This window comes from Meriones unguiculatus, chromosome 14 (assembly GCF_030254825.1).
Source record: "Meriones unguiculatus strain TT.TT164.6M chromosome 14, Bangor_MerUng_6.1, whole genome shotgun sequence".
Classification (NCBI taxonomy): domain Eukaryota; kingdom Metazoa; phylum Chordata; class Mammalia; order Rodentia; family Muridae; genus Meriones; species Meriones unguiculatus.
Genome location: NC_083361.1, coordinates 70,280,971 through 70,306,760, shown reverse-complemented (window position 1 = coordinate 70,306,760; position 25,790 = coordinate 70,280,971). Strand labels below are relative to the sequence as shown.

Sequence of the window (25,790 nt, the reverse complement as noted above, 5' to 3'; positions counted from 1 at the left end):
GGCAGCATTGTTCAAAATAGCTAAAACCCGTGAACAATGCAAATGTCCTTTGCAACAGTGAACAAGTGAAAGAACAGTTGCTATGTCTGCATTACAACACGCTATAGGAACTAAAAGACACAATGCCTCCGGCAACAAAAGCCAATTTCGGGCAAACAGCTAATCAAGAGTGCCATTGTGCTGGCTAGTTTTTATGTCAACTTGACACAAGCTAGGGTCATATGAAAAGAAGGAATCTTAACGGAGAAAACGCCCCCATAGTACTGGCCTGAAGGCAAGCCTTGATTCATTTTCTTAGTTGATGATTGATATGGAAAGCCCCAGATCATTGTGGGTAGTGCCAGCCCTGGACTGGTGGTCCTGGATGTTATAAGAAATCAGGCTAAGCAAGCCATGAAGAGCAAGCCAGTAAGCAGCACCCTTCCATAGCCTCTGTCTGCATCAGTTCCTGCCTCCTCTGAATTCCTGTCTGATCTGCCTGATTTTCCCCATTGGACTGTGATGTGGAACTGTAAGCCAAAATAAAAACCCTTTCCTCCCCAAGTTGCTTTGGTCATGGTGTTCTATCACAGCAATAGAAGCCCTAACTAAGACAAAAATTGGTTCCAAGTTATGAGTTATCACTGTAACAGACATGATCATGTGTTTTTGGAAGAAACTTTGAACTTTGGGCTAGAAGGATGTTGAGGGCTCAGAGCCCAGGGGACTGTTCTATGTGGGAGGCTAGAAAGAAGAAAGCTGAAGGGAATGTAGACGGTGGAGACCTGGCTTGGGAAGTTTCAGATGGAAGTTGGAGAGCCCCTTAAAGACTATCAGGGAAATGCAGTATTTGGGGTTAAAAATCTGTGGTGTCTTGTCACCTGGTGCTGAAGACTCAGCTGTGATTAACAGGAGACCAGAAACACTGGAGTAAAGCTTTTGCTTTTCTGGGATAATCGATAATGGTCAGATGGGGCTGATGAATCAGCTTTGATTAAGAGGCCAGCAGCAACAAGTCAGAATCCTCTGAGATGAACGCCTCAGGTCAGCACACAGAAGCTGTGGTGGGAGCAGGGAGAGGCTGCATCTCATGCTGGTAGAACAGCCCCCCAGGGGGTAATGGTTTTCAAAGCATGACGGGGTTATGGAAAGAGCCTGGGGCTTGGCCCTGTATGGCTTGGCTGGAGTCCTTGAAGAAAGGCCATTGGTGAAGGTGAAGCCTCAGTAGCAGCAGGAGGCCCAGCATTTTGGAGATGCCAATCGCACAGGCAACCTCCAAGGACAGCAGCAGCCATGGGAGGTGGCCAGCCTGAGCCTATGAGACAGGTCTTAGGGGGCAGCTGGCTACCGGGGGCCTCCACAGCTGTGAGTGGCCCTGGACATCAAGCACTGAACTTCTAACCCTGTTAAATTTTGGTTTCACTTTGATTGGACTGTGACTGTGGACTTATTCTTCCCTTTTGGAGTAGATAAGGCTCAACTTCTATTTTACAGGAGCCCACAGTAAAGAGACTTTGAAATTTTACAGGAAATTTGGATATTTTAGAGAAATGAAAGAGACTTTGGATGATTTAAAAAAAAGACTGGACCTTAAATGAGTTTGAAGTTTTAAAGACTGTGGAAGTTTTAAAATTCGAAATGTTTTATACTGTGATATTGATATTAATAAAAGATTTAGAGGATAAGCAAGAAAAGAGAGGTTATGGCTTAATAAATGATATGTTTTTGTTTTGTATTGGTAAGTGGTCAATTTTGCTGGCAAGTTGTTAGGTCAACTTGCCACAAGCTAGAGTGGGGTGGGAAGAAGGACTCTCAATCGAGGAAGTGCCTCCACAGGAGTGCAAGCCTGTAAGGCTTTCTTTTGATTGCTGATTGGTCCTGGGTACCATAAGAAAGCGCGCAAGCAAGAAGTGAGGAGCAAGCCAGAGGCAACACCCCTTCATGTCTCTGTATCCACCCCTGGTCTCAGGTTCCTGCCCTGACTTTGCTCAGGGATGGACTGTGATGTGGACCTGTAAACTTTTGGTATTTTATCATAATAGTAGAAACTCTAAGATTGTGATTCTTATGTTTTGTGAATCTAATGATATAAGGTCCAAAATTAAAGGTGAACATGCTATGTTATCCTAGTCATGTAAGTCAAAAGTAGCACATACTAAATTTATAGGGCTGGAGAGATGGCTCAGAGGTTAAGGGCTCTTGCTGCTCTTGCAAATGACCTGGGTTTGATTCCCAGAACCTACATGGCAGCTCACATCATCTGTAACTCCAGTTCCAGGGGGATCTAACACACACATCTAGTCCCTGGGGACACCAAGTTTACACATTGTACACATGCATACAGATGCAGGCAAAACACTCAAAACACATAACCCTTTTTCATAGAATATGCTAAAATTTAGTGGTAGAATTCTGTGCTCTTAAGGTATGGCATGAAGGGAGCCTTCTAGTGCTGCTGGTACCTGCATCTTTGTATTTGTGTGTAAGGGGTGTGTGTTCACGGGTAGGTGCACATGCATGGGGCAGTCAGAGGCCAATGATCAGGGTCTTCTCCAAACACTTTCCTCATTATTTCCTCATTTGCCCTGAACCTGGATTTCACCGACTTAGCTACCTTAGCTGCTAGCAAGTCCCGGGGGCCCTGCTGTTGTCACCTCCCCAGTACTGAGATTACAAGCACGTGCCACCATGCTGAGCATTTATGTGGGTGCATGGCAAGCACTCCACAGCTGCACCATGTCCCCAGGCCCCCATACCTGTACCTTGAATTGTTACATGGACATTTCATCAGTAAAGTACATCAAGATGTGTGTTTATAGATGTCACTCACTCCCTGTGTGCGTGTACTGCCTCACGCTGGCCTATCTCTCCCTGCAATCCTGCGTTCAATGTTTTTAACACTTACCTACAGTGTGTTCATTCTAATTTGTTTGTCTGGGAACAGCAGTTCTCAACCTGTGGGTTTCAGTCCCGATAGAGATTACATATCAGATTTCCTGCCTATCAGATGTTTGCATTATGATTCATAATAGTAGTAAAATTACAGTTGTCAATCGACAACAAAATTTTATGGTTGGGAGTACCTGAAAAGGAGGACATTAAGGAGTTTGACCATCTTTACTGAGAAAGAACAGGAAATCACAGGGGCTGGTAAGCTGTGCTGTGTACCCTGAGCCATAATCCTTGCTTTGAGCTTAGCCATCACCATCACAGCGGGACAAGAGGAAATAACCAACCCTGCCAGAAGTGCAGACAGTAAACACTGCACAACTGAGCCAAGATGGCGGACAGCTTGCTTGTATACTTCTCAGCTCAGCCAGGTGTCTTGAAATAAATGTCTAAATCTGTAGAGAGGCAGTGGACACACCCGCAACAGGACTGAAAAACCAGGAAAGGTGCCAGCAGCAATCTAGGAATGGTGAGAAGATGGAGAGCAGGTGGGACCAGAGAGGGGAGAAAATTATCACCAATATATGTGTGGCAGCAAACTGCTCCCAAGATCAAAGTGAATGCAGGGAAATTCCAAGCCTAAATTATGTAAACATCAAAAGAACAGGAGTGATCCCTGAAGCACAATATTGCGAATCATTTAAAAAATTATTTGGAGGCTGAGGAGACAGCTCCCCGTTTAAAAGACATGCTGCACAATCTGACAGCCTGAGTTCAGATCCCCAGAAGCCACGGAGAAGCCAGGAACTATAGAGTCTGTAATCCAGCACACCCCCACCAGCAGAGTCAAGAAAATAGCTGAAAGCTGTAAGGGCAGCCGGCCGGCCGCAGACAGAACAATGAACAGAGACGCCATCTCAAACAAGGTGGAAGGAGAAGAGCGACACTGAGCATGTGTGCCCAGGCACACACACACACACACACACACACACACACACACACACACACACACAGATAAATAAATGAAAGGCAAGAGGGCTGATGACCCCCTCCCATTCTGTTGCCACAGCTCTTCTACATCCAAAGGCGAATCCTGAATCCTGTAGTTACAGCATCTCAGTTCTAATCCCCGCTCCACTGAAAAACAGAGATTTGCCTCCTGGGAAATTATCGAAGTGCTCTGCACCTTCACTTCCTGATATGCAAACTGTGGGCGATAACAGGCCCTGCTTCTCGGGGCTTGACGTACAGGAAGCACTTAGACCGGTGTCTCAGACTAAACAGCCTGACACTAACAGACCTGCATGGAACAGACCCAGGGGCTTGTGCAAGCCTGGAGCCTGCCCCCCTGTGTGGGTGGGCTCACCTGACGGTGAGTGGGTTCTAGAGTAATATCCGGATCAGAGAGAAGCGTCGGGCCTTTCCAAACATCCCAACAGACAGGAGGAAAAGTCTGAGGGCAGTTCCACGCCAGAGCAAAGCCCTGTCTTCCCACAGTGAAACCTTTCTTTGCAGCCTTCCGCTGGTCGCCGTGGATCCAGTGCAAAGCCACCACAGCCACCTGAGTTCAGAAGAGAATAAACTAGGAAAAAGACCCAACTCGCGCCAGACACCTACGGGTCTCAGCCTAGCCCTCCGATCTAATGACAATCTGGAATTACAGAAATCTGAGGAAAGCCAGATGTAAGGAAAAAATGTGTATACTGGTTCTCAACCTCCCTAAGGCAGGCTCTTGAATACAGTCCCTCATGCTGTGGTGACCCCCAGCCATAACGTTATTTTTGTTATTTCACAACTGTGTTGTTGCTATTGTAATGAGTCGCAATGTAAATATCTGTGCTTTCTGATGTTCTCAGGTACCCCCCTGTGAAAGGATCATTTGACACCCACCCCCTAGGGGTGATTAGAAACTGCTCAGGATGGAAGAAACAACGTACTGAGGCTTTTAAACTTTCCACCAACACACACAGACAGATTCAGTATACCCGTGAAACAAGAAAGGACTGCTATGAAAAATGAACCATCAAAGAAGGAGGAAGCTCAATTTTTTTTTTTTTTAAAGTGAACTGAAACTGGAGAAATCTGGAATCAGAATGGCTGCTTAGGAAGACATTAAAGGAAACAGCCCAGCAGAAGAACAAGAGATGAGAAGCAGAGAGAAGTCTGGCTTAGCCTCGAAGCCTCTCCTAGCTTAGCTGAGGCTGCTCCAGACCATCCAATCCCTGAAGACAGTGACTCAGATACCCGGAAAGGTTGCTGCCTAGCCTGGTGTGGGCTTGTTTCAGGAACAGAGTCTAAGCTCACTGAAAGTCAGATGGCAGTTTTGGGTTCTCTCCTTCTTGGGAATTCCAGGGATGGAATGCAAGTTGTCACCACTGTGTACCAATGACGTTTACCTGCTGAGCCAACTCCATGTCCCCAAGAAACTTCATTTTATGTAAAAATGAATATAACCAGTCCTTGACACAGGATACCTCTTTTAACACAAAGATGGCATTTTATACATTTAAGATAATACTGAAAACTACAAAATGTAAAATATTAATATTGACTCAACTATAGGCTTAGGCAAAGTCCCTCACTCCCTGATGACTGCAGACAACTCTATCTTCTTTTTCTCTTTTGGCCTGGGGGTGTCTGTTTGTTTGGTTTGTTTTGTTTTCTAAAACAGAATCTTGCTATCTAGCCTGGAACTCAATATATGTACCAGGCTCATCTGTAACTTGGGAGTCTCTACCTGTCTTCCTAAGTGCTGGGATGACAAAAATGAGCCATCATGTCTTTATCTTATCTATAAATCCACAGAGAGAGTCAGTCCTTTTATGTTATGACAGTAAATAATATATATTGATGTGTAAGCTTTCCAGAGAAAGGCTTTTACACGTCAGGACTTGTTTACCAACAAAAAAACCAAAACAATAACAATAACTAAAGCAATTAATGTCCCCTGTGCACCAACTAAGAATATCATTCCAGTGTGTGACTGTGTCTTCCTCCTTATTCTGGACACCATGAGAGTCCTACTGTTTCCTGGCTTTTAATGTTGCTAAGAATTGTGGATATAAACATGTTTTTGTTTTGGCCCCAACTGTGGGGTGTGGGGCTGATTCAGATGGTCCACAGCAGCAGACTATTTGCTTCATGTGGGCTCTGAGAGGGGCTCTTTGCCAGCAGAAGATAGTTTGAATCTCGGCCTAGAGGTGGTAGAGTGGCTGTGAGAAAGAACAAGGCCGATGCTGCTTCCCCCTTGCTGGCTCCCGGTTGCTGTTGTGAGACAAGAAGTTGGAGATCTCCTAAAAGAAGGCTTGGACTGGCTCCAAGAAACCAGAAGTCCCTAACCAGCAAGAAGCAGCTAAAAGAACTGTGCCCTCTCTCCCACTAACCCTTTCTCTCTCCTACCTGGTGTTGGGGTGCTGGGAGGGTCTGGAGTGGAGTAGGGAGAAAGAGATATAAGAAATATAAATAAGAGTTTTTTAAAAGTATGCCAACAGAGAAAAAGTAGGAGAGGAAAAAGTGTAGTTAACTATTTTCCTGAGTCTTTTGTTTTAGTACTTGGAGCCTGTTTAATTTGTTTTTCTTAGAAAAAAATTAATTTTTTCTTTATGAAGTCCAGTGGGTTTTATTTCCCATTCGTTTGGCTTGGCCTGCCCAAAGGCCCTCTGAGCTTCAGAAGCAAGCCAGCATATTGGCAACACTTTAAAATTTATGGAACTGAAGTTTTAAAATCTCCATCTACAGGCATTGTACAAAAACAGTGTTCCAGAGGCTCAAACCAACAAGAGAAAGAGAGAGGGAGGGAGGATGTCTTCATGTCCCCAACACCAAGGGAGACTCAAGGTAAACCCTGGGACCAGAAGTGGGTTTTAAGATGTTAAGAAGGCCATCCACCCCAAAGAACCTTAAAAAGGCTAGTATCATAGAATACTTGAAAGGCATCCCAAACACTAGCCAGAGGGGAAAATCAATAGGCTCAACTAGGAAATGACACATCTGGCAGGGAGTCAGCTCCCACACCTGCCAGAACCATGGAGATCAAAGCCACCTGGCACAGGCAGCAAACAAGCAGAAACTCCCCTGCACTCTTTCTCCCGAGCCTCCCCACATACCCGGGGGCAGGAAGAGCTCAGGTAGGAGAGCCTCAGGAGAACCACCCCTCCCCATGGCAACAGCCTCCTGAGGTCAGCCCCCACTGAGGAAGGGGATGGACTTCAAGAGATGCTTACTTTGTAAAGGTCATAAACTGATAGCCACATTGTCCTAGTTAGTTTCAAAAGCAACCTGGACAGAAAAGGGTTTATTTCATCTTACAGTCCACCATGAAGGAAAGTCCTGGTAGAAACTGAAGCAGAGAACACGGAGGAACACTGTTTACTGGCTTTCTCTCCACAGCTTACTCAGCTGGCTTTCTTATAGAACCCAGACCATCTGACTGACTGGCTCCTCCCACAACAATTACTAATCAAGAAAATGCCCTACAGACGTGGCTACAGACCAGTCTGGTGAAATCATTTTCTCAACTGATGTACCCTCATCCGGGGACCCTGGTTAAGGTCAAGTTGACATGAAAGCAACCAGCATGGGTGTGTGGCAATAATCCTCCCAGTGGAAAAGAAAACACAACACTGAATGTGGGTTATTTCAGGGTGGTATTTCCTAGATTACCGCCCAGATTATCACGTGATAAAACATATCACCCATACGTTTTCCTCTAACCTATTTGCTCTAGAAGCCTCCTGTATCCATAACTTCCTTTTGCCACTTCGCATACAGTACAGCCCTCACTCACCCCGTGTCTCAGAGCATCGCCCTCATGCAGGCTCAGGGTATCCCACTCAGAACAGCCTGACAGGACCCAAGCCTTTCACATTCTGAAAGGCCAGCTCCCGTTATTTCCCCACATTCTCCAGGCCACCAGCTTCTGCATACCTGTCAGAACTGCCTTCCAAGATGACCAGACACAGACTACCCCATTCTCTCACGTCCCACTCCCTTCTCAACCCAGTGAAAGCCAACTCTGCCCACTGCCCACTCGATGACGACTTTCCTCCTCCTCGTGACAGATTTTGTCCCGGCCCAGGCAACACACCACTCTGTTGGATCATTTCATGTTTCCCCAGCTCCTCTTCCAGCTACAAGCAGCCGCATGTCTTGTAGTTCATCAGACCTAAAATGGAAGTCAGTTGGGGTGGGAGTTTCCGGAAGGCTTTTAATTTCTTAGCATCAGGTGGTCCTCTTTGTTCCTCTTCCCCACACTGAGCATGAGATGTCTTGAGGCTGCAGCAGCCAGCAAAGATGGAGGCCCGACATGACTAAACAGACACTGTCGCCTCCTGTGCCTGGGAAACTACCCAGTCAGCTGAGAAAACTGTGTTTATGGCTGTGACTAAACAACAATCAAAAGCAACTTGGGAAAGCATTGCTTTCGGCTAACATTTTATAGTCTGCCAAGAAGGAAGAACAGGACAGGAACCCAAGGCAGGCACTGAAACAGAGGCCCTAAAAGAATGCTGTTTGTCTCCCTTCTTGTGGCTTGCTTCATTTCTTTCTCATACATACACCCCAGGAACACCAGACCCTGTGTGGCATGACCCACGGTAGGCTGGGCCCTTCAGCCTCAACCACCAGTCGAGAGAACACTTGCCCACAGGCCAATCTAGTTGGAGAAAAATAAGGTACCCTCTTCCCAACTGGTCCCAGCCTGTGTCAAGCTGACCCCCCTCCACCCTGAAAAAAAAAACTGGAATCTAGACTTCATAAAAATATTAAAGTTGTGAATATGCACATGAATGGGTAGATAGGTGATAGGTAAATAGGTAGGCAGGTAGGTAAAAGGTAGCTAGGTAATCTTCCAGTTTAAAAAGAATCAGCCCACAGTCATAGGTGAGAGTCATGGATATAGTGACTTGTCTTTGAAAATAGTAAAATGTGTCCTTCATGACAAAACAGCAGAGAATAGAGTTTTGTTAAAAAATCAGTAGTCAGTCACGGAGTACAGTTCAGGTGCAAAAAGAAAGGCTGGTTAACCAATGCCTTACAATCAAAGATTAAGAGTCACAAGACTGCTTAGAGCTCCCTCGGTCTCTGATATAGCACTCAACACACACACACACACACACACACACACACACACACGCATGCGCACACACACACCTATCCAGTCACCATCCAAACAACTCTAGGATCCATTTCCCGTTTCCTTCACCCCACCCCCCCTTGAACATGTGCTTGGTTTAGTTAACCATCATCTCGTCCCTAAGCTCCCCTGGCAGTTTCCCACCTGTGCTCCTCGAGTGTCCCACCAGGAGCTTTGGAGAGCTGTCATTCCCAAATGGTTTAGTGACTCCCCATGATGCCTTGGGACTCCACAGAGAGTTGTCACCTACAAGAAGGACCTCACCAGTGGTGGCCATTGGCATGTAGCTCCCAGAACCATGAGCTGAATAAACTCCCATTCTGGATAAATTACCCAAAACTTTAAAAACGTTCATAAGTGGTTACCTTTTTCATAGTCACAGAAAGCAGATTAGGGTGTGTGGTGTCTGGACTGGCTTCTGTAGGTTGGATGTCACTGAACTGCACGGTATTGGCCATACTATCTCTAAGCCTGCAATCCCCTGGCCCGCAAGCCACCCACAGAGTGAAGAATGTAAAATAGAACTTCTCATCATTCAATCAGAAATGTCAAAAATAGAAAAAAGAGGAAAACATGATGATTCATTGTTCATGGTTCAAAATAATTTATGATCTTCCTCTGGGACACTTTTTAAGAAACATGTTGGGACATAACACCACAAAAGCTGAAAACAATCCTGCTTATAAAAGAAAGCCTGAACAGGAAGTCACAAGAGAAAGGCTCGGGTCTGTCTGACTGTTCTTCAACGATAAGCTGTGTCCTTCATAGTCAACAAAGCAACAAAGAATATAGATTCAGGTTTAAAAGAAATAGCCAAAGTCAGGAACTCGTAGATAGTGAAGCCGACTGGAGGAGAGGCTGAATAGGCCCCTCCTTTGCAGATTAGAACCTGCATCGCAGTGGGGGTACCCCGAACTCCCTAACTCCAGGTTCTCCCATCACTCGCTGCAACAAAGCCAGGGTTCAGTGAACCTTCGGACAGGAGCCACAGAAATGTCTCCACAGTGTGGTCAGCTCCTCTTGTCCTGGGCATCAGCTCTACGATGCTGAGAACCGGTGCAGACTGCTCTCCCTCTCCACCACAGGGCTTGATGTCCAATGAGATCACTGAGTTCTTTCCCCACACACTGGCTTCACAGGAGAGAATTGCTAATTGCACACTCATCATTTTTAGAGATTTGAAGTGTTCTGCCCAGTTCACGAACCCCAAAAGACCAGGAATAACTAGACTCCGCTGTAAATACATGAGGTTCTTTTTATTGTAAATCATTACAAGCTATAGCTTGGGCCCACAAACCCCCACTGCTGAAGCGGTGGGAGCCGAGCGCCCTGTGCCCAGGTTAGTTGGGTGATTTAAAGATTCTGGTCCATCCCAGCATGCCCAAGGCAGGGACGATTCCTGCCTGGCAAGCATCTATTGGTCAAAATGCTACATTTTGAATTGATTGGCTATAGGAAGGTCCCTAGACCATTAATGATCTGGTGTCCCTCCCTAGGGGGATGGGCCAGTTTCCTAGCAACTGTTATCTCTAGTGGGTGGGGAAAGAATGCAGTAAGGTGGTCCTTCCCCCTAGGGCATTACTGGACTTCTCCACCCACCTAGTTCAGGCCTTGATTAATAATAGCTGATTTTTAATCTTTTGGTCTCTCAGAAGGAAATGAGAATATGAGTAAAACAGGAAAATAGAGGAGAGAGGAAAGGAAATGGGGTACTTCAGGCTACCCTCAATCAACTGGATCTCCATCTAGCCACAAGAGCATTTCCAGGATTTCATAAAAGCCCCCCAAACTCAGCCTCAGGGAGCCCAGACCTTTCGAGCTTATATGCAATTGTCTGACTTATATGCAAATGTCCTTAGGAAGCCTGATACTATGTACAACGAATAGGTACCAATTTAAATGAAGACAGTGCAAAACCAAATGTTCTTCAGCTTAAAAGAAACATTAGAAAGCCTATGACACATGAGTATCGCAAAGAATCAGAGATTGTAAATATGACACATGTGTGTCAAGGTTTGGAGACCTTACTACTGTGTGGAAGGATGTGGAGCTCGTTCCCCTCAACATGAGACCCCACAGAAGAAAAGTCAGACTCGCTGCCCTCCAACCCCTTCCCCGCCCCTTCTCCATGTCCCCCTCCTCCCAGCAGCCAAGATCCCGAACAGAGCCTCCCCCAGAGCAGTGCCCTTCCAAACTCTCCCAGGGCCTGGCAGCCTCCAGGCCTCCTTTGTTCCTTGTTTGTACCAGGTCATTTTATCTCAAGGCTAAAAGAATTAAAAACAAATGAGATGTCATTGGCATTGTAGTGAAAAAAACAGCAACAATAAAACTTACTGTTGGGCTATTCTGAGACACTGATAAGGGAAAATGGTAGAAACAGACACGTTCTTAACTTGCTGTGAAAGCATCCATGACCTCACCTAACACTGTACAGCGGTGGAAAGTCCCATGCCAAGCTGCTTTCTGCTGCTGGAGTCATATTTTAAACTTATTTTAGAAACTGTCTTATTCGAAGTATCATCAAAGAATTCTTTGGTAAAAACGTAAGAGTGTTGATGCAGAAATCACCCTCCGTAACTATTTGCCACATAAAAATCAGATTTGGGGATAAAAAGTTGAAGACTTAGGGAGGGAGGTAACTAAGTGTTTTCAGCTATTTTTTTGTCCCTTTTGTCACTTGTGTGATGTCATAGAGGTTAAACAAACAAACAAACAATCTCATTGTACTGCCGCACACCACACAGCGCAGAGGAGGGGAACTGGTGGCTGAGTGGGGGATGCCAGCTTGTGTTGATAGCTTTTAGTAAGTGGAAATGAACATCGCTGACTTCAGAATTTGAATCACTTTATAAGAATTACCACACGAGACATAACACTGCTGAAGTGAAGCAGGGGGACCACGATTAAAAATAAAAAACGAAACCACAACAAAATGATTCAGCAGGGAATCACAAGCAAAAAGCCTGAATAGCTCCTATTTCTCTTTAAAAACAGGAAGATGCATCCTTCAGAACGACACAATAAAGATAATGTACCTTATGTTTGGAAACAGCCGCCACAGAGACTTTTCCTAGAGTCACACCAGAGTTTCTACCGAATGTTTGAAATGAGAAAAGACCATTCATCTGATGGCAAAACAGATTTTAAAGCCTTCTCCTTTGCTTCCTCACCTTGAAATGGCAGTCAGAAAACCCAGCCATCTGGCGCTCTTCAAAGCACGTATCACAGCTATCATGACCAAACAAGGATAGAGATCCTGATCATGCAATTCCCAGGTGACTTAAGGAGGATTGCCTAGATGAGATCCAACAAACCTGCAAAAACCGAGGTCAAGGAGGCCTCCTCCACACTGCAGGGAAGGGAGACATACAGGCTGGTCACATCTACAGAAGTCTGAAGGAGGCTGTCCACAAGAGAAAATACTTCAGGACTTAAGCTTTAAACTTAGACCAGAGTTGTTTCTGGTGTCTGGGGCAATAGTGCTGATAAGTAATAGCCTCAGTAAGAGATTAAAGCTGAGAGAGAGGGAGTCAGAGAGATTCCCGTTAGGATAGCCACTCACTTCTGTGGCGGCTCTAACTTTGAGAATGTTGGTACCTGAATGAAAATGAGAACGTGACCTCCCCTGGTATGGTTGAGGAGAAGGTCTTTTGTTGTAGTTATGAGAGAGAACACAGCCAGAGGCATCTGGAAGAGTCCAGACTGAACCTGGCCAGCAGAATGAACTGGGCCCTGAGGGCTGGGAGAAGGAGAGTGAAAGAGAAGGAGGAGAGGAACAAGGGAGCAGACCAGGAGAAGGGGAGGAACCAAGAGAGCATGTGGCCAAATGGTTGGGTTATACAGGAGAAAAGAGAAGCTGGGGAAGGAAGGAGGGGCTCAGGGCCTAAGTGCTGGAGAGGAGACAGGGTTCTGCAAGGCACTGTTGCAAGGCTGGGACCCTGGTGGCCAGGCTTGACCCCTCTGATAGGCACTTCAGCCTTCAACACTAAATTTCAGCCTCCCTTTGTCCCCTCACGAGCAGGGTCTCAGTGAGAGCACTTACATCAGTATTTTAACTGTAATTGTTGCCCAGGCCTGCACCACTGAGCTCCAGATCCACGTATCCAGCAGCCCTTTCACTAACCCTGCATACTTCAGCACGCCACGCTCTGCCTTTTCTCCCCCACTGCTGCTCCTCTCTATGCCCTTTCTGCTGCCCCTTGCCCTTACCCAGGAGACAGGAGGAAGGTCTAGCCAAAGACCTCCCATAGTATGACTCCCTGTGACTTCAAACCTGCACACAAATCAAAAAGTAATTCAATTTAACTTTGCAAAGTACACGCTGTCCAGGGCACCCTTCACTGACAACCTGCTCCAAACCAATCTACTGGCCACAGTCCCCAGAACTGGCCATAAAGCGAGCAATGTACCTTTCACATCATTGGAGGATGTTCTAATCTGAGCCCTTTGCTGCTCAGGACCTATGAAACTATCCATTTTTTCTGTCCCCCAGCCTGGAGCCAACATGTAGTCTGCCTCAGTGGTGCTTCCCTGACACCCCATAGCTCAGGCTGTATGGCCGTTGGCTCCAGTTACACTCTGAAAAGGCACTGGGGAGTGGGAAGGGTAGACAGCTTTCCCCTGAGCTTTGGGCTTTCCATGGTCACCTCTTCCCTTCAGTCCCCTGCACACAAAGGCAAGAGGGGCTCTTGAGAGTTTCTAATCTTGGGCTTACACCACCCGTTTTTACTTTTTTCAGGCTTCCAGCATCTAGACAGACAAATTCTAGTATGAAGCCTCTTGTCCATGAAATGCTGAACACAGCTGCTCTGCCGAGTTGGAGCCTGGCTTAGAGAGGAGATTCACCTTTGCTCTGAGGTTTGTTTGCATTTGTTACACACGGTAGCTGTGCTCCCAAAGCATCATGTATTATCCTGCCAGGGATGCTGTTCAGACCAGAGGAGAAGGGTCAGTAACAGCAGAAGGCAACAGCAATGAGAGAACAGCTAGACAGGCAGAAATGGCCGTTCTGGGTCAGGCACACATGCGACTACGTTCTCCCAAATTCACTCATGTAGTGAGTCCTTAACAGATTTAGAAATTACAACCTGGCCAGTGAGACAGCTCAGTGGGTAGATGGCTCCTGTCACGCCTAAGGGGAAAAAACTGGACTGGAGAGATGGCTCAGTGAGTGAAGGCTTTGACCACCAAGCCTGGCACCTGAGTCTGATCTGCAGAGCCCACAGTGGAAGGAGACAATCAGCTCCTGAAAGCTGTCCTTCGACCTCCACGCATGCTCACTGACACACGTGCACACTCACACCCCCCGCCTACAAAGTAAAGACAATGCTTTATAACTTTTAAATACAGGGGCTGGAGAGACGATTCAGTAGTTAAGAGCACTGTCTGCTCTTCCAAAGGACCCGGGTTCAATTCCCAGCACCCACATGGCAGCTAGTGTGTATAACTCCAGCTCCAAAGGATCTGGCACTCTTACACTAATGCACATAGAAGTGTTAAATACATTTTTTTAAAGTTTCTCAAACAAAGTTTAAATATAGATCAGTTGTGGTGACACATGCTATTGGTTCTAGCACCCAGAAGGCAAAGGCAGGCAGATCTCTGTGAGTTTGAGTCCAGCCCAGTCTACAAAGTGAGTTCCAGACCAGAGGGGCTACACAGTAAAAGTTTTGTTCATTCAGTTATGTATTTCAATTTTTTTTTCTTTAAATTTACAGAGCTGATACATAAAACAAGCAATTTACATACTTATGGGTTACCAGATGATATTCTAATACATGGTATGTAGTGGATAATGTTGAACTCAGGGTACACTTATCTCTGTAGGCATCTTTGTAGTGAGAAGTTCAAGTTTCTTTCTTGTGTCTTTGTGAGTTGTCCTGTACATTACTGTTGTCTGTCATCCCCCTAATCTGCAGGAGCACCCCAGAACACCATCTTCCTGCCCAGCTACTGAGCGACCCCTCTCCATTCCTCCTGATTCTCTCCATTTTTTTTTTTTCATTTTTTTGGTTCAGGTGGTTTTCTGCTTAGGTTTGTACTGTCTATTTAGGTGTTCATCTATTTGGGTGTTCAATCTATTATCTAGACAGATAATTTCTATAGTCAAGCCAGCGCCCAGTATTTCAGTGCATAGTTAAAACATACTTTGCAAATTTTCATTATGCAGTATATGAGTACAAAATTGGGGGGGGTAATGTGTTTGTGAGTGCATATGCATGTGTGAGAAGGTGCAGGTGTCTGTGTTACATGTCTGTGTAAACTGTGTGTGGGCACACTTGACCATGTGTGCAGATAGGCAGTGTTGGCTGTCTTCCTCTGCCATCTCCATCTCAGGCTTTGAGACGTGGTGGCCTCTCAGCAAAATTCAGCTAGGCTGGCTGAGACTCACCCTTCTGCCTCCCTCCCCACGGTTTGAGCTTACACAGGACACTGACACACCCAGCTTTTATGTGGGTTCTAGGGATCCGAACCCGGGGTTTCATGCTGTGCAGCAAGCACGTTAGCCACTAAGCCATCCCCCAAGCCCCAACATAAAGTATTTTAAGATCCAAACACTCACTCCTGACACATCTCCACCCCTTTCTCCCTCTACCATCCCAGGGAGCCCTAACAGGTCTCTCTGCCTCTTCACACTTGTCACCTCCACTGCAGAGACCCTGTTCTAGCTCCTCTGGTGCCTGACCCTCAGCAGACAGCATCCCCACCCCATCCAGTACCTGCAGCTATGTGTTAGCTGACACCTATGTACCAGCATGGAAATACAAGGAACCGGTGAGCTGTCACACACAAATTAGTAACAAGAAGATTCCACCTCTAGGGAGATCACTGCCCCTGGGTCTCAGGTCTCTGGTCCCTTTATTCTTGACCATTCAAGGGCATTTATGTAACAGGCAGGCTTAGAACATCAGTGTCTCTCCCCAAAGAAAGGCACACACAGGTTTGCTTACTATCCGATATAGCAGACAATGTTTCCCTTGGGGGCAAAGGTCAGGTACGCTTACAGCCCATTATAAACATCCCAGATCCCGAGGCTCAGGCTTCCCCAGGCCTCCTGCAATCCACCTGGGGCTCAGCTCACTGGGCATCTGAGCGCTCACGTAGTGAGCAGTGAATCCATTTGCCTCCAACCTAGAATTCTTGGTCCTTTTTTCAGCATCTGTGACGCTCACAAGGAGGGCAAAATCCCACAGCCTGAACGCACAGTTCCTGACTAACTGTGCTAAACAAACCATCAACCTAAAAGATTAAATAACCATCTCATTATCTGGAATCGGGAAAGAACTGTTTAACAGCATAGGTTAAAAAAACAACAACACAAGAACACTTTGGGAAATTTCTGATAGACTTGACCATATCAAAATTAAGTTCCATTGGTCAACATATTCCATTAAAAGAGGAAGAGAGTCAGGCTAGAGAGATGGGCCAGTTGATGAAGTGTTTGCCACACAAGTATGAGGACCAAGTTTGATCCCCAGCACCCACCTAAAAAAGCCAGGTTACGGTGGCACACACCTGTGACCACACAGCTGGGAGGCAGAGATGGGAAGATCCCTGGCACTTGATGGTCAGCCAGTCAAGCCAAATCAGCAAGCTGCAGGTTCAGTGAGAGACCTTGTCTCAAAAAAATATGAATGAGAATCTTTGAGAAAGACAGACATCAACCTCCATTCTCCATACCCTCATGCACACACGTGCACACACAACACAAACACATATATATACATACATATATATATATATATATATATATATATATATACACACACAGAGCACAGAGAGAAGGTATTTGCAATAAGTAACATGTCGCCAGCCATGATGATAAACACGTGTCCATCATAAGCATATTTAAGTTGATAAGAAGCTAATTCTATAGAAAAATTAACAGAGGAGTTAATTCACAATAATAGAAATCAAAGTGCACAGGAAGTGCAAAAGAAGCACGTGACACAGCTCTCAACCTCATTCAAAATCAAGAAAAGGCAAAGGGAAGTGGAAATTTTCATGTCCCGCTGTTTTGGCAAACTGTATGACACATGCTGTATGACTCAACTGTCTGACGCCTGGGTCCGTGTCCCTAAGGGATGGAGGGAGACTGTCCATGATGGCCGTAGTTTTAATAGCCGAAAACCTCAGAGCAGCCCAGAAGTCTGTGGCTACAGGAGTGGATGAGTAAAGCATGGTATAGTTGTGACAGGACTAGCAGCTCCACGCCCCACCCCCCACCCTACCCCCACACACCCGCCCCACCCCCATACACCCGCAGGTGGCAGCAGCAGGGCTCTAAAGCTCCGGGGTACAGAGGTTTTCACAGGCCCCTTGAAGGCAGGGTGCTATTCCCAGGGGGAACAAGGGAACAGGAGACAGCTGGGATAACAGGCCAGACCTTCACCCACACGGCTCTCGCCCCTTTCACCGCCCTTGCCTGCTGCCCAGCCAATCAGGGCCCACCTGAATCTACATAAACCCCTGGGTGCAGCTCTGGGCCAGCACCCACGGTGGACCCGTGCCTCGTTCCTCAGAAGCAGGGCCCCACACCTCCGCTGCACACATCAGGAAGACCTGCTCCCGTCTTCAGTGGACCCACCAGACATGCCCAGGAGGAAGGGCTGCTCTCGCCTCAGCGCCAGGACTGGAGCTCCTGACACCTCCACTCTGGTGGCCTGCTCTCCTAGGCTCCTCAGAGGCCCGGCTCTTGGTAACACCCACCAGTAAGGTCTCAGAATGTTAACACCAACAGAGAGCCTCTCTCGGCAGACAACCCGGGGGCTGCACAGAGTTTAACACCTGCCTGTAATCGCTCTCCTTTGGTACCCCAGGCGTGAGAGCTCTGCACTCTAGTGCCTGCCTGCAACCCCACTCAGCGGGCATCCCTAGGGTTGCACAGCATTTAGGGGTGTAGCACTTGCCAGACGGCCCCTTGGTTGGCATCCTGCCAGCCACCACACGTTGAGATGTCTACCCTTCATTGGTTCTGTCATTCCCACACAAGTAAATGTCCTCCTTTTTTACCCTCCTGTCTCTCTGTTTAATTCTCTGTCACGGCAGAGCATGAAGCCATCAACCCCACAGCGATTCTACACTGCGATGAAGAACAAGCTACAGCTACACAGAACAACACAGACGGACCCTGAAAGGTCTCATATACAAATAATTTATCATGGCCCTGGTTTTGCTAAGTCTCAAAGAAGAGGAAGTAGCACCTGATACTCAGGAAAGCTGTGGAGGTTAGAATGAGAATGGCCCCTTAAGCCAGGATATTTGAATGTTTGGTTTCTATTAGCAGACCTGTTTGGGAAGGATTACGGGAAGGTGTGTCACTGGGGGCGGGCTTTGCCGTGTCAAAGGTCCACGGCCTCCTCGGCTCTCCGCCTCCTGCTTGTGAATCAAAGGTAAGCTCTCAGCTACTGCTCCAGTGCCATGCCCGCCTGCTTCCTTCAATGATGGCCCTGGATTCTAATCCTCTAAACTATGAACCCAAATGAATGCTTTCTTTTATAAGTTGCCTTGGTCATGGTATTTTGTCATGGCCAAAGAAAAGTAAGACAAATGTTTAAGTTCTAAAATATAAATATGATTAATAACATTATCGTCTTGAGGAAGCTGGTTTGTTTCATGACCTTAGTGGGGATACAATAGCATTTACTTCATAATAATCTACAGTTATGTTATATGCCCCTAAACAAGAGGGGAAAAAAATCAGACTGAAAAAATGTCCAGGCAGGGTAGCTCACGTCACACTCACGAGGATGAGGCAGGAGGATCACTTCAAGTTCAAGGACAGAAAAGAAAAGAAACAAATAGTCAGGTCACAGAACACTAGCAGCATGGCAGAGTCCCTCACCCACCAGCTGCCACCACCCTGCCCTGGACTCCCACACTATGTCACCCCCCACTATGGTTTACCCAAGTTTCTCATCTGTGTGGAAATGGACATGAATGAACAGAATAGTTAGAGTACGAACATTTTCTCTCCTCAGTAGAGCAATTAACTGCGGAGATGGGCATGCTTCCTTCAAGAATAATACCCCCTTTTTTTTTTTCCATAAAACAGACATCAGTTCAACTGAAACAAAGATACCTAGCAGGGCTTTGCCAATGTGTGTAAAATCACACTGATACCAATATAGCTGAGCGAAAACATTGTGCATGGCATTAACTCCTTGATGTTATTTGGAATTGTGCTGGATTTGTTACTTCATCTATATTTAAATTGAAATGAGTTAGGAGTTGATAATTACTTAAAAGCTGTAAGCACAGGTAACGTTTTGTTTTCTGTTTATACATTGTTGATTAAAGTTAACGGAAGTGGTCTTTTAGAAAAAGTCTACCTGGCAACCAGCCCCCACTCTCACTGTCTCCCTTCTCCCCTTCTCTTTGCCCAAGGACAAGCCCACAGCTTGTCTCTCAGGCAGGTACCGTCAAGCAAAATTTATGCCAGTCCCGCTTCTCATACAGGTGATCAAAGCTGGGGACCAAAGGAGGCTCAGTCAGTGAAGCCAAGGCAAAAACACCTGATCTGGGCCTGGGGTCAATCCTTTGAAATGCAAATGACTATGCCCAGAGCTCACTCTGGCAGCACCCGGGCCAGAGCCACCCCTGTTCCTTGTCTCAGTGAGACTCACAGCTGAAAACAACACTAAGGACATTTCCTGTAGTCCTGGAGTTCAGAAGTGTGAAGTCAGCCTTTCAGAGAAGAAATCTACATGTCAGCAAGGCTGCTTCCTTCTGGGGACTCCTGGGGAGACTCTCGTGAGTGTGCTTCTTCAGAAACATGGGTGAACACTTTTGTCTTTCCAAAATGTGGGCATTTCATGGTTAACAATAAGTTTATAAGATATGGCAGACTTTAATGGCAGCAATTTACCATATATCTTGGCTGTCCTGACAGCACTGGCTGAGGTAAACACAGGTCTTTTTGCTCCAATCTTAATTACTAATATCACACAGTATACCTAGGCTCTATGGCTGGCTGGGTTAAGAGGAGTTCAGGTCTTCAAAGTCTAAAATCAGGAAAGCTTTCACTCTCTCTCTCTCTCCCTCTCTCTTTCTCTCTCTCTCTCTCTCACACACACACACACACACTCACACACACACACACACACACACACACACACACACACACAAACCTGTGGCCAGGTGCCAGGTTGGTAGGATCCTTCTAAGTGCTAGGTATCCATATCTTAGGGGTCCAGAGGGAGTTGCACCCCTTTTGTCTCACGTCTCTGTTAAGTTATCAGGCCTGATTTTTCCTGATTTGAATACACTCCTGCGTCCCTGGAGTGGCCACTTCCCCAGTATTTAAATAGGAAGGCAACCTCATTTCCAGAAGTAAGTTATCTATCAGCCTGTGTATATGGGCAAACACCCAGGTTCCTTCATCCATCTTCAAATGGAATCAGAAGCAGCTTGTAAAGTGAAGACACGGAGCAAGGTACAGTCTGAAGAAAATGACTGTCTTACACAACATGGAGGAAAAGAGAGCACAAGATCCTTCAGCTTCTGGAAATCCCCATACTTCTCCCTCCCTGTTTTTATAAGTGCATTTGGGAAGCTCCAGGGAGGCAGCTTGAGAAAATCCTCACCCCACCCATGCTGGAAGACACTTTTGTGATATAGCTGCCATTAGGCCATCCATGCCCCTCCTGTAAGTGACCCCAGTCATGCCCTGGTTCACGAAGCTGGACTAGGGTGGAGCAATTCCTCCAACCTGTCCCAGGTTCCCTAGTGGGATGAACAGACGCCTGTCCATGACACCCCAACCACACATGCCATCTGCACCTCGATGCCCTTCTTCCATCCCGCACCAGTCTTAGAAGGACCCGCCACAAAATACACTGGAAGGAAGGAGCCAGCCAGTCCCAACCAGAGTCACATAGCCTCCATGCACACTAGCCAACCCTAATCAAGGTCACACAGCCACAATAAACAATTCCCCTTTCTGGCTTTAAAAGGGGCCTTCCAGCTCCCCTCAGGGTCGCTGCCATTTTGTGAGGATGGGGACCCCAGCATGCTGGAATTCTCTGGAGAATAAACGCTCTTTGCTTTTACATACTACTCGAGTCTGGGGTCTTCCTTCAGCTAAATCTCAGGCCTAACAAAACTAGCTCAACCCCACCTGCAAACTCCCACACAAAGAATTCTCAAGGGTGCCAGCCATCCAGACATGGACACCTTGGGAAGCCAGTACTCTATTACTATTACTGCACAGGCTACTGTTCCCAGGCAGGAGAAGGTCTGACTTCTGAAGCTGGGATTCAGGATCAGCCCATAACTTTGCTTATCTATCAAGAAGGCCAAAGCACACAAACACCTACCCCAAATGTAACCTATTTCCCAAGCGCAGCTCTACATGAATTGATTTACGCTATATGGTACCCTGTGATCTATCAGCCTATCCATAGACTAGTTTTGTTTTGTTTTGTTTTTATTTGGTTGGTTTGGTTTTTTTCAAAATAGGATTTCTCTGTATAGCCTTGGCAGTCCTGGACTTGCTTTATAGACCAGGCTTGCCTTGAACTCACAGAGATCTGCCTGCCTCTGCTTCCTTGAGTGCTAGGATGAAAGGTGTGTGCCACTGCACCAGAAAAACATCTCATTTTTAAAAGAAGGACAATAATTCAGTTAATCTGCTTTATAAAAAAAGGTCGTTAGTTGTTTTGTATGAAAGACTGGCTTACAGAGACACTGCCTGAGCGCTGCTAAGAACCCTCCAGCAGCACAAAGACCAATCACGTTTACTGGAGCTCCCAAACTGTACGTGGGGCCTGTCAGCCAATCCTCCCTCTCACTACTACTTAACCACCTCCGGCCAGATTACACCTGTGCCTCCAGCCCTCAACAGCCTACTGTGCATTCCTAAATTCAGTTTAGAACCTGAAATTCGAAGGAGACACTCTTTGTGTTGGAGGGTGGGAGAAGCTGCTGCTCATCATATTGCAAAAAACTTCCACACTTTATCATCCCAGACTCCAGGAACTGGGGTGTTGGCCCTAAGCTCTTAGGATCCATCACACACAATCCATGCCCACAGGAGGAAGCAGAGTGCAGGGAGGCCTGGGGGTGGGTTGGGGGGTCTCCTGGCCAGGAGAGCAGACTTAAGAGGAAGGAGTGAAAATGATACTTTGGAGAATGAACAGCACTTGCAGAGCCTGGAGCCCGGAAGGGTTCACTTAGATGCAGGGAAGGCCTGAGCTGCTTCCCCGTCCTGGTGCTATTCCATGGTCTGAATCTCCAAGTCATGCTTGGTTTTGCGTAAAACAAGTTTCCTTTTTATTGCCAGGTAATTAAAATTCCATAAGTTTATCATTAAAAATGTTGACCTGGCTCTAACTTGATTACATAGTTTCCCAAAGACCCTTCCAATTCCCCCCGGCCCCCACTCTCCCCCTCAGCTTCATGCCGAACTCAGCGCTGTAGGAGACAGGAGTGGAAGATCTCAGGCGGGCCCAGCAGAGAAATACAGGTTCCCAGCAAGCCAGGGAGACTGGGCCAGCTGTGCCTACCTTGTTGTGCAGTCAATGAGACCTGTCTGAAAAGAGCATCTGGATTTGTCGTGAGGCCTGTGATTATGGCCTGTGATTATGTAAATGCATTTCAAAGGATTCTTTTCAAATTGTTCTAAAAGTTGAGAAGGCAAGAGATACAGCCTTTTTTAACACTGGAGAGGTAGGGAAAGCATGCTAGCAGCTAGGTCTCTCTGTGGCTGTGAACTCCCCCATGTTGTCTGCATAATGTCACCTCCTACTTGGAGGCAGCTGGTGGGGAAAGGGAGGGAAGGAGGTGACAGTCGGGTAGTGAAGAGACAGCACAAAGGCTGCACACAGATAGCAAGGCGGAAGAGGAGAGAGGAAAGCTCAGCTCAGCAGCTTCCTGGAACCAAGCGTGGTTTCAACACCTGACAGGCTCTGAGGCTACAGGTGCTGCCAAAAGCAAAATCTTTAGAACATAAGGTGTGTGTGTGTGTGGGGGGGGTGTGTGTGTGTGTCTGTGTGTGTGTGTGCACATGCTGTGTGTCTATGAGTGTGAAGACTAAAGGATGATCTCAGGTGTCACACTGCTACCTACTCATCCACATTCCCTTTGAGACAAGGCTCCTCACTAGCCTGACTCCAGCCAAGCAGGCTGGGCTGGCTGGCCAGGGATCCCAAGGGAGCCAGCTGTCTCCACAGGCTGTATTCCAGCAAGTGACGGGAGGTTCAGGTTTCAGGAGATGGCAACAGGTTTTTACAGCTAAGCATCCCCGCCAAGGTGTGGCCCATGCCCACGCCCACCATCTTTAGCTCAGTTCCTCTCTCCTGCCAGGTGTCTGACAAGTTGTCAGAATTTGTGAAACCCTTTTGGAGGAGACAAGCTGCAACCAGCTTCAAGGCTTTTCCTTTTCCAAACACGAGATTTCTGAAGAATTTTCAGTTTTGTTTTGTTGTTGTTGTTTGTTTGCTATTTGTTTTGTTGCTGTTTTGTTTGTTTTTTGAGACATTTTCTCTGTGTAGCCCTGGCTGTCCTGGAACTTTCTCTAGACCAGGCTGGCCTCAAATTAGGAGATCTACCTGCCTCTTCCTCTGTCTCCAGAATATTGGGATTAAAGGCATAAGCTACCACCAGGCTAAATTTTCAGTTTCTTAAAGTCCACACTTTCAATGGTCTGACAGCCAAAGCTAGTAAGGCACAAATACCTTTCTAGAATATCTTCATGCATTCATGCCAGGACAGTTACAGAGGAAGAGATCAACAAGAAGAAGAAAGAGGAGGAGGCGGGAGGAGGAGGAAGAAGAGGAGGAGGGGGAGGAGGAGAAGATGTTGTGACCCTGAAACTAAGAAGTTGGTAGGGGGCTTCGAGACCAAGAAAATAATGTTCATGGGGATTTATAGATAGTACACACCAACGGCAGAGATAGCACTGTGTAACAAAAAAAATTCCATTTTTCATTTTTCCAGGAAAATGAAAAGAACTAGGGCAGCGAGATGTCTCAGCAGGTTAGGCACTTGCTGCCAAGTGTGCTGACCCAAGTTCAAGCCCCAGAACTCACATAGTGGAAGAGGGCAGATTCCAATCATCTTTAGAGCTACACACACAGGTACAAACACACACACACAAAATAAATATGAATGCAAAACACCCTATCGTTGTTTCCTTAGTAAATTTTATGCTTGGATTACAGCCATAGCACGGCACCTACTATCAAGGAGTTCAGAGCTGAAAGACACTGACTTCCCCGCTTGCTGGTGCCTATTTTTTTCTCACTTGCTAAAAGCCAGAGAACACGTGAAGATTGTACCTGGCTCCAGATGTCAGGCTCTCTGCCACTCCTACCTTGCTTCTCACCCAAAATTAGCTTGGCAAAGCAAAGCGGGCACCTTGTACACTTAGCTCAAGGTTCAGGCTCTGGGATGCGAGGCTCCATGGCAATCCTTTACTTCGTGCCCTCTTCTGACTGGCCAGTTTTCCTCTGGGGAACCCTGCTGTACCCTGCGTGGTGGTGGGCATGTGTTTTTAAAAAGCCCTTTGAAGAGCTAGCAAATGCATTAACCGGTGGCTTCCCTCTTTCCCCTTGGCTGCTAGGAAGCCCAGTACCTAATGTGATGACCAACAATGTAACTCAGTGGGCCTTCTCATTTGTGCATTTCTACAGGCGTCCTCACTCCCAAGGGCCTTTCCAAGCCATGACTTTTTCCTAACACTATATATTTTTTCTGATCATGATTTATTACAATTTCTTAAAATTTACACTTAAAGAAAAATCCTACCAAGCTACTTCAAATACTGTATGAAATAAGAGATTGCAAAAATAAATGTAAAAATGTTTATAGTGCACATTCAATGTTGCCAAAAGCAATTCATGAACAGACAATGGCTATAGCAAACACATCTCTTAAATAATAATAATCAGGAGCTGGAGAGATAGCTCAGAGATTAAGAGTACTGGCTGATCTTCCAGAGGACCTGGGTTCAATTCCCACACCCACATGGCAGCTCACAACTGTGTGTAGTCTAGACCCAAAGGAACTGATGCTCTACTTTGGCCTGCAGAGACACCAGGCATGCACACGGTGCACCGACATACATGCAGGAAAACACCCATACACATAAAACAAATAATAATACAAGTTGAAAGCAAGAATCACTTCTTGCCCCCAGATTAGGCATTCATTTGGTCCTGAGCTTGCAGAAACATAACTAATTTCCCCCCTAAATGACATAATACAGTGGGGCCCAAACTGCATTAGAAATTCATAAAGCTTCCAAACAATCCAAGGCACTTTTCCATGAACAAAGACACTGCATTCATATGTGCATAAAGCAGAGATTCTTTCTGTTCCTCTACATGCTGGCTACACAGATGAGGTCTTCCGAGCCAGGCAGAGCCACACCACAGACCGATGTGCATTCTACGTGACGCCTAACCGCTGCCCATGCACAAAGCGACAAAAAGCACTTTGTGTGACCAAGAAGGAAAGAAAAATCCTGCAACCCTCCTCTGACGCTCTCTTGTTTCCCCAGAATATGAGGCATTGATTGCAGACGCATACATTAATATATTCATTTTGAACCTAGCCCTGTGCACGCCCCACATAGATGCTCAGAGTGGGGACCATGGAGAAGGGACAAGGAAAGAAGACATAAAACTCCACACCAAGTGTATCTGAGCAGAGGTTTTGAGTTAAAGTTTTTCCAAAACAGTGTAACTTAAATTAAGTCTCATGAAGGTGCTGAGGGCAGTTAATTCTCCAGGAAGTAATTGAAACCCTGTCAAGGCACCAGAAGGTAATGGAAACTACGCTGAGGCCA

At 46.5% G+C, this 25,790-nt stretch overlaps 1 protein-coding gene across 3 annotated transcripts in view; it reads right to left on the bottom strand.

The window, feature by feature from the left end:
• Sh3gl3 (SH3 domain containing GRB2 like 3, endophilin A3) overlaps positions 1-25,790 on the bottom strand; it is a 127,622-nt gene that overhangs the window by 59,288 nt on the left and 42,544 nt on the right. The gene's annotated exons all lie outside the window — the stretch shown is intronic.